This window comes from Orcinus orca, chromosome 5, assembly GCF_937001465.1.
Source record: "Orcinus orca chromosome 5, mOrcOrc1.1, whole genome shotgun sequence".
Taxonomy (NCBI): Eukaryota; Metazoa; Chordata; class Mammalia; order Artiodactyla; family Delphinidae; genus Orcinus; species Orcinus orca.
Window position 1 is genome coordinate 53,647,272 of NC_064563.1, and position 9,128 is coordinate 53,656,399.

Consider the following 9,128-nt stretch of genomic DNA (forward strand, 5'->3'; position numbering starts at 1 on the left):
GACTGTAGACTTGCCACTGAATGTGGCACAGAGTGTTGGTCTTTTCCTACAGTTGAGCCGGTTCTCAGGGCAGCAGACAATCACCAAACAGGAATTCCAGCTGAGAGGTGTGCATCTAGCCATGTGCCATGGCCATCTGCCTCTCTGGAAGGATGTTCTTCCTGGCTCTAGAGAGGTGCAGCAAGTTGGCTGAGTCAGCTCCTTACTGGCTGTTGAGAGCAGATTGTGTACATCTCCACCCAACTCTGTTCAATGATATCCTGAGGGTAGCTTAAAAGCTGCCATGGTGTGGGTATTTGCACCCGTGGAAATCAGCAAACACTGCAGATTTCCCTGCAGAGGGCCTTCATCTTGGAGATCCAGTTGATTACTGGGCGTCTCCCTGGAGGAACAGAGGCTGTCCAGTAGACTGTGCCATCTCTTCTGCTGTGGCAAAGACAAGGTGGTAAAACAGTGGGTAATGTCAGCTGTGTCTTCAATCCTATTGGGGTTTTAGGGAGCCAGTAAGTACATTCCTTTTCCCTGACCCAGTTTGGAAGCAATTGGGATATACAGAACGGTCAGGCAGATGGAGTCCAATGTGTCACTCTTTTGCTGATAAAGGCTGGATGGTGAATATGGTTTAAGTGCAGCAAGAATGAGCTTCCGGTACTTCACTCCAGATTCAGGCAGACTTATCCACCTGGTCACAAGCTCACCTGGACAGCCAGCAGCATATGGAGTTCTCCTACTGAAAAACTTAGAGCACGGAGAATCAGAACACTTGCTGTCTAGGAGCAGCTGACTCTCCAGAGGAAGGAGAGAGGAAAGGACTGAGTTCTCGTTGCCTGATTCCTCTCCCAAAGGCTCTGGGCAGAGCAGTCACTCCACTCTGGGGGAGAATCAGTGAGGGAGCAGATAGGAGAAGCATTGACTTGCATCGAGTGCCCACCACATGGAAGAGAATGACCACTGTCCTCTGAAAACCTAAACAACCAAGTGGGAAAGTGATGAGAAATGTAAAAACTGGATTCTTTTTTGTGCAAATTGAGTGTCACACTGAGTTGACTGTAGCTTTTCCAGGCAGGGGAAATTAACAAATGAGGTACAGAGAATTTAGACTCCATAAGTTGCTTTCACAGCTGGAGTGTTTTAGACCTTATCTTGAAGTGTAAGACCATCAAAGCAACGCCTCCACATGTGGCCAGTACACAATTCAATCTACCTGTGAGAGTATAAGAGTTGAAGTATTTTTTAATATCAGTGAAATGGAATTGCGCATCAGTTTCTGGACCTGTCATGATTTCAGTCTTGCAAAAGGCATGCATTCTGTAACCTGTATACTTCAACATACACAGCTAGCCCTCAACCTGGCCAGAAGAAGCCCTGTAAACTGCATTCTGCAGGTCTCAGTCTGGACACACATTTCTGCCTTCCCAGTATAGATGTTTTTTTTTGTTGTTGTTGTTTTGTTTTGTTTTGCAGTACGTGGGCCTCTCACTGTTGTGGCCTCTCCCATTGCAGAGCACAGGCTCCAGACGCGCAGGCCCAGTGGCTGTGGCTCACAGGTCCAGCTGCTCCACGGCATGTGGGATCTTCCCAGACCGGGGCATGAACCCATGTCCCCTGCATCGGCAGGCGGACTCTCAACCACTGCGCCACCAGGGAAGCACAGATGTTTTTAAAAGTATCAGATTGTCCTGTATCTTGAGGAATATATGGTAGTGTTCTTATGCGCACACACGCGCACACACACACCCCCTTTCCAGCCATGACACTACAGATGGTGTCTACAAAAGAAAATGCAGTCTATAAAAGTAATTATGGAACCTCAGAGTCCCCTTCAAGCCTGAGACATCCTGAGTAATCCACCCACAGGTGAAAAATTCTTGTGGGACCTGTCTCAGAGTAAGATTTGCCTGTCCCTCTTCTCTGTGGAGCCTTTCCCCAGAAGCCTCTGGGGTACCTGGCCTTTATCCTGATACCACTGACTTCTCCTGTCTCCATTGGTTGTGAGCTGATGCCTTACACTGGCTGGTCATCAGGCTACATGAAGGGTGGCATTCTGCAGTGAGTCTTTACAGGGTTGTTTTTTGTTGTTTTTTTTTTTTTTAATTTTTGGCTGTGTTGGGTCTTTGTTGCTGCGCGTGGGCTTTCTCTAGTTGTGGCGAGCAGGGGCTACTCTTCGTTGTGGTGCGTGAGCTTCTCATTGTGGTGGCTTCTCTTGTTGCGGAGCACGGGCTCTAGGCACGCAGGCTTCAGTAGCTGTGGCGCACAGGCTTAGCTGCTCCGCAGCATGTGGGATCTTCCTGGACCGGGGCTCGAACCCGTGTCCCCTGCATTGGCAGGCGGATTCTTAACCACTGTGCCACCAGGGAAGTCTGACAGGGTTTTTTTTTTAAGTGCGTATCCCCTCAGTTCTCATTTAGAAAATGTGGAAATATTCTGCCCTTATCAATCTTCTGGTATCCTGCCTGCTAGAGCAGTCTAGACCAGAGAAGCTTCGAACTGTGTGAATGGGCTGTTTCCAGACTTAGCTCCTGGCTCTATTTCCATTATAGTGAAACGGTCCAAGAACTGGCTATCCCTTTGGAACAATGAAAGGAATATAACTATTTCCATAGAGCTTGAGTTTAGTGTGCAGGATAATTCCTAGTTAGTTATTCTTGATGTGCTTTTATATACTCATGTCTCTTAGTGCATTATTATTCAGAATACTTACTAGGTGGTAAAAAAATCAATGATAACTTGCTATTTGGGACATAAATTTGAATCCTTTGGAATTTCTGTAGTACGAGTTGGGTCATGATCTCAGCCTCCTTCCACTGGTCTTGTGATTCTCCTTCTGTCATAAAAATGATCTATAATGTCTTCCAGGTCTTATTATGTTTGGACTGTAATTTCTAAAGCTTTGGATTTTGATTAAAACCAAAATGAGAATACACTTTAGATTTTATGGTTAGAGCCTTCCCAATTGATGATATTAGATTGTTAATACCTCCAGAAGATTTTCTTATTTGATTGAACATAAGCCTGGACTTTACACTGAAACTCAGTATTTGCCTGTTCATCTATCCAACAACGGCTTATTGAATGCCCGTGATGTGCCAGGCTCTGCCCTGGGCACCAAGGATTAATGTACACCCAAGAAGTAGAATGAAGAGAAAGACATGTTGGAAAATCATCACAATTTAGTAAGTATTATAATGGTGGGTTACTAGAAATGGGGGAGGGATGGAAGAGTTATGTAAGATATGTGAGACTGAAGCACTTGAGTTAAACTTGAAGAATGAAGAGGAATTTCTCAAGAGGACAAATCGGGGAAGAGCCTGCCAGGCAGAGTGGAAGGCTTAGAGAACAAGGCATTTGGTGGAACAAAGCAGTATTGTTGGAGTGCAAAGGGCAAGGGGAGCAGCGGGTGAGGCTTAGACTGGGCCACATGCTGTTAGAACTGTTTTATATTGATTATCTTGCATAATTTTGACAACCTCTGAGGGTGGTATTATTAGTCCCATTTAATAGATGAGGAAACTGAGGCTTAGGGGAGTTACATAACTTGCTCAAGATTACTGACTTAGTAGTTGTTAGAGCTGAGATCTGACCCATTTGCAGAAGTGACATTAATCACTATGCAAATCTGCCTCCTCCATGGTTATCTTCATAGTCAAGCTTATAGACACACTTTTTCGGTTTTTGGTCTCATCAAGTACCTGCCAATGTCCATTTTATAACCAAGTTATTTTTATCTACAAGAGCAGCAGAGGTAGCTGGTGTGTGGAATGCAGCTATTTGACAACATCATCACTCCCTGACTAAGAGGAATGGAGATCAAACCCCTTTCCTCTAAACACAACAGTCGCCATATGGCAAAGGAATTTCAAATCTGAGACTCGATAATTATCAGATCGTCACATTGTAGCTCCACCAAAACTGGGGCACACGCTTACAGTAGCTTTAGCAGGGTTTGAGCTGTTGAGGGAGTTTTGGAGAAAACTGTTTGAAATTAGAAGGATGAGTGTGCTTATGAAAAAGCATGAGGACAAACAGGTGCCTTTAGCACTTTCACCACTCTGCTTCCAATGAATCTCTTCCTTCTCCTAATACTCTAGCCTGTGCATGAAGAGCCAGCCCGGCAGGATGGAAATGCCAGTGAACCTGCAGTCTAAGATCTTAAGTTCGGTCACTTACGTCATTTTGCGATATTGGGCAAGAAACGTTCTCTTCTTCACTTCCTGGCCTACATAGAAGAGTGGTTGAAAGTGCGGGTTCTGGGGCCAGACTTCCAGAACTCAAACCCTACACTGCCATTCCCAACTGCGTGCCTTTGTCAAGACACTGAATGGCTTGTGCATCGGTTTTCACACCTGTAACTCAGGGGTAGTAATAGTACCTACCCCATGGGGTTGTTGAGAAGGGTAACTGAGACAATTCGTAGGAGGTGCTTAGAGTGGTGTCTGCTGAGGAAGGAACACAATAAATGTTAGCTTTCTTCTAGTTCTGGGCCTCCCTGCTCTGTTCAAGGCTAAGTGCTCCTTCCTGGAGAAAATCCTTCTTTCTCTTTAAATTTTTTTTCCATTTAAGGAAAGCCAGTGTGAACTTCCGTGTATTCTAGGAGACTTGCACGCACTGCATCAACCTCCAGCCTTGGCATGGCATGTCGGGCGCTTGGTGTCCTTTGTTTGCTGCAGCTCCCCAAGACCAACAAGAATCCATTTTTTTCCAGAAAAACAATGGTGACTTTATTTCCTGTTGGTTCTGCGGAGAGAATTATTGTCTCTTTGCCATAACCAAACATTATAATCTTTGCATAATGGAAAAACAAATATCAATGAACTTTTTATTTGTTTCTCTTAATGAGGGAAAACCTACTATTTTAGGTTGACAGATTCTACTGGAAATAAATCATATTGCTATGGAAACCATGCCCAATAACCACTGAAACGTGGTGGCTATCTATGTTCTTTAATTGTACATGCTCGAAGAATTATATTTTAGCACATATTTGACTTTCGATTCTGTTTCCATAGTGTTAGACTAGAGCCCGGCTTCTGACTGCTTCCCTGTTCAGTCTTTTAGGATTCCTTGCTATCTTTGGGATGTTGAGTCATGTGGTGGAAACCACAAAAATCTTGTGATTAGTTCTGGCTGTGCTACTTCTGTCCAGGTGTCCTGGAGCAGGTTTTCTAATCTTTCTGATTCAAGAAAATTATAAATTCTCTAGAGGATAAAAAACAAAGATAATACCTTTTAAGGCTTGGGTGAAGATTAAATAAGGTGATACATGCATAGCTATTTAGTACATTTTATATAAAGGTAAAAGAGTTTTGCTTTCAGAAAAGCTACCCACTGCATAAACAACATACCCCCCAAAACTTCAGCATTCTTATTTTTTCCTTAGAGTTTGGTTGTGAGATGTAAGAAGGTGTAGGGGATAAATGCAAACCTACTAGGACAAGAATCCCCATACTACTCACTACCTATGTAATCTTGGGCAGGTTACATGACCTCTCTAAGCTTCTTCATCTTTAAAATGAAAATAATAAAATTTATATCCAGGGTTACTGAATAGATTAGAAAAAACTACCTGTCGAACACAGTTCTTGGCAGGTAGAAAGCACTTAAAAATGGTATTGACTGCTGGAAATAATGACACTGTGCCCAAGCCGACACCATTAAACAAATTCCAAACTGCTCAGCAATTTGGAACTTGCTCTACTAAAGGGAATACCATTTGTCAACGCCTGAAAATTCTCATCCACTTGTAAAGAGCATTCATCTAGAGATAACAACTACTCATGGATTCTGCAACAAACATTTATTGAGCATCTACTAAGTGCATGGAAAGATGAATAGAAAGACAAGGTTCTTGCCCCTCATAGGGTCATAACTTACGGGTGTAAAATAAGCATGCACACCAGTAACTGCAATGTCAGTGATACTCACTGATAAACACTCACATAACAAGTAACTCTGGTGAGCATTATAGTAACATGACCAAGAATGCAGAGCTAAATTCTTCAAGCAGAATTTCTTGCCTAAGAGTCCATGAAAACTCAGAACAAGAGAAACAGATGCCGAGACTCATCAATACTAAGACCCAGCAGTGATATATCTGTCCCTGCAAAGCTTTGGAGAGTCTCTGGCTGACCCTAAGGTTGAAGACCAAATGGGGAGGAAGAGACAGAGGGAGAGAGAGAGAGTGTGTGTTATTATACAAGATGCTTCTGGACCTTATTCGTTTATTCATTCTGGTAATTATCATCTGTACTAGTATAGTCACCAAGACATTTGATTTGCATAGAAGTTGAAAATGTATGGTCTCCTTGGTCTAGAACTGACCTTTGTTAGAGAGAAGAAATAGGTCTAAATTGAAACAGACCAACCAGTAACTCAATCAAGGAATGTTAAACCAGAGCTGAGAAAGAAAGGCACCTCATTTTCTGTTTTGGGGCCCGTTCATCTCGGCTTATTTAGTAAATTAATTGTACATTAATTGTAAAGCATGTAAATAGCACCCTGGCCATGGATCAAATGTGATAAATTTTAATAAAACTTCTGAAGCAGTAGCAAAAACTGCACATGTGCTGTGCACAAACATGCACATGCTTCCATGCGCGCGCGCACACACACACACACACACACACACACACACACACATACTCGCACACACACAACTAGACCCTGGATTAGAATGCTCTTCATGACCTACTGAATTATTTGCCTCAGACCAGTGGGGTGAGATGGCTATTTTGTTTCCTTCCCTCCCCACCCCTTCCTTTCCCTTTGTTTCTTTTTTCTTTTCTCCACCCCCTTCCTCTCTTCTTGTTTCTTTTCTGCCCCTGATCTTAATGATGATGGGATGCCCGTGGAAGGGCAATCAATCATTTAGAACTGGTAAGTCTCTCAGACTGCTATGCGAGGAGACTGAGGGAACAACACATGCCTCTGGGTGGATGGTGGGGTCTGAATCTTGCCTCAGACTTCCTTTGTGGGAGGCAGCTGAGCATTTATTGAACCTCCCTAAGGAGAAATGTGTTGAGGAGTGAGACGATGCAGTAAAGAGTCAAAAATGCACTCCAGAGAGGACATGTGGAGTCAGATTTTAAATAATTCTCTTCTTCATAAGGCAATTGAACAAGAATGAACTTTTCCCCTGAGTAAAGTGAATGTGGAGTCCTAGGAACTCAAAAGAGAATCTGTTGAGTGAATAAACTGACCAATGAGGAAAAATGAAAAAAGGTTTATGAAAGTAAAATATGGAGAATGAGAGGAAAAGATTACTTGAGGTTCCAAAATACCCCATTTCTGCTTTATATATATACATATATATATCATATATATATGTATATATATCGTATATATATGTATATATATCATATATATATACATATATATATCAAATGGAATATTACTCAGCCATAAAAAAGAATGAAATTTTGCCATTTGAAATAACATGGATGGACCTGGAGGGTATTATGCTTAGTGAAATAAATCAGACAGAGAAAGACAAATACTGTATGTTATCACTTGCATGTGGAATCTAAAAAATAAAACGAATGAATATAACAAAACAGAGACAGACTCACAGATATAGAGAACAAACTAGTGGTTACGAGTGGGGAGAGGGAAGCAGGGAGAGGGAAGGTAGGAGTAGGGGATTAAAAAGTACAAACTACTCTGTATAAAATATATAAGCTACAAGGATATACTGTACAGCACAGGGAACATAGCCAATATTTTATAATAAATTTTTTTTTTTTTTGGCTGCGTTGGGTCTTTAGTTGTGGCATGCAGGGTCTTCACTGAGGCATGCGGGATCTTTCACTGTGTCCCAGGCTCTTCGTTGTGGCGCGCGGGCTTCTCTCTAGTTGCAGTGCCCAGGCTTCTCTCTTATTGTGGCGTGGGGTTTTTTCTCTCTCTCGTTGTGGCGTGCAGCCTCCAGAGAACGTGGGCTCTCTAGTTTTGCAGCACGCAGGCTCTCTGATTGAGGCACGTGGGCTTAGCTGCCCCGTGGCATGTGGGATCTTAGTTTCCCGACCAGGGATCGAACCCACGTTGCCTGCGTTGGAAGGTGGATTCTTTACCACTGGACCACCATGGAAGTCCTTACAATAACTTTAAATGGAGTGTAATCTATAAAAATTTTCAATCAGTATGTCGTACACCTGAAACTAATGAAATTTTCTAAGTCGATTATACTTCAAAAAAGAAAAAGAAGCACAGCCCAAGAAACAAAGTACCAGAGGAATAAGAAAAGCAGGAAGAGAAAGAAGCAGAGATGGAGGCTATCTGCAAAAGCCCAACTCACTCCAATCCAGCCTAGAGTTGGGATTCAATGTAATACATTCCTCAATTTCCCATTATTTATGAGATTTTTACAAGGAAATAAAGATACATTTTAGCTGGTCTTTATAACTCTTTTCTTGTCAATGGATTCAGTGGTTTTTCTTTCTAAAGCATCTTTAAAAAATCTATAGAGATTGAGTTTATAGCCAATTATAATGCCTAGGGCAATTAAAATAATCAAAACATTTCCGTATTTGCATTTCACAATAGCCACAAAGGCACTGTACGGATCACATTTAATTTTCAGCAAATTGTCTTAGGCAGTGATTCTCTGGCTTATGAATTTTGGGAAATGGTAATTTCTCTTAATGTGTGGCATATTTACTATAGTTAAAAGCATATAAATTTTGTTCTCAGTTTAAGTTTCCAAAAGCACAATCTGTATTATGTTGATGCTACATTTAATGTATGCAACACATTTATAATTAAACCTATGTACACTCTGTATATAAAACTCTACATTTTAATATAATTATATATATAATATATATGCAGCTGAATATAAGGGGGAAGGGAGATACCGCATTGAACAATACCATGTTCCAGGCACTGAGCTAGGTATTTTATATTTATTACTTTAGTCTTCACAAAAGTCATGAGAGGTAAATTTACCTTTTACAACAATTTTGATTGCTTCCTTGATTTCTGGAAAATTGTTGCCAGACCTTTCAGAAGCCATTTCTAAGGGGCGGAAAGCTTGTCAGATCTTAAAGTTGGTACCATCTTTTGCAGGTGCCCCTATTGGCCAGGAAGTAGGTAAACTGAGGCCAATGGAAAAGTCTCTGAGTTACTGTAATGATTTA

General features: G+C 41.8%; 1 pseudogene; it reads right to left on the reverse strand.

The window, feature by feature from the left end:
- Positions 1–1,095: 1,095 nt before the first annotated feature.
- Positions 1,096–1,280, reverse strand: LOC117201603 (ATP synthase membrane subunit K, mitochondrial-like; annotated as a pseudogene).
- Positions 1,281–9,128: the final 7,848 nt, after the last annotated feature.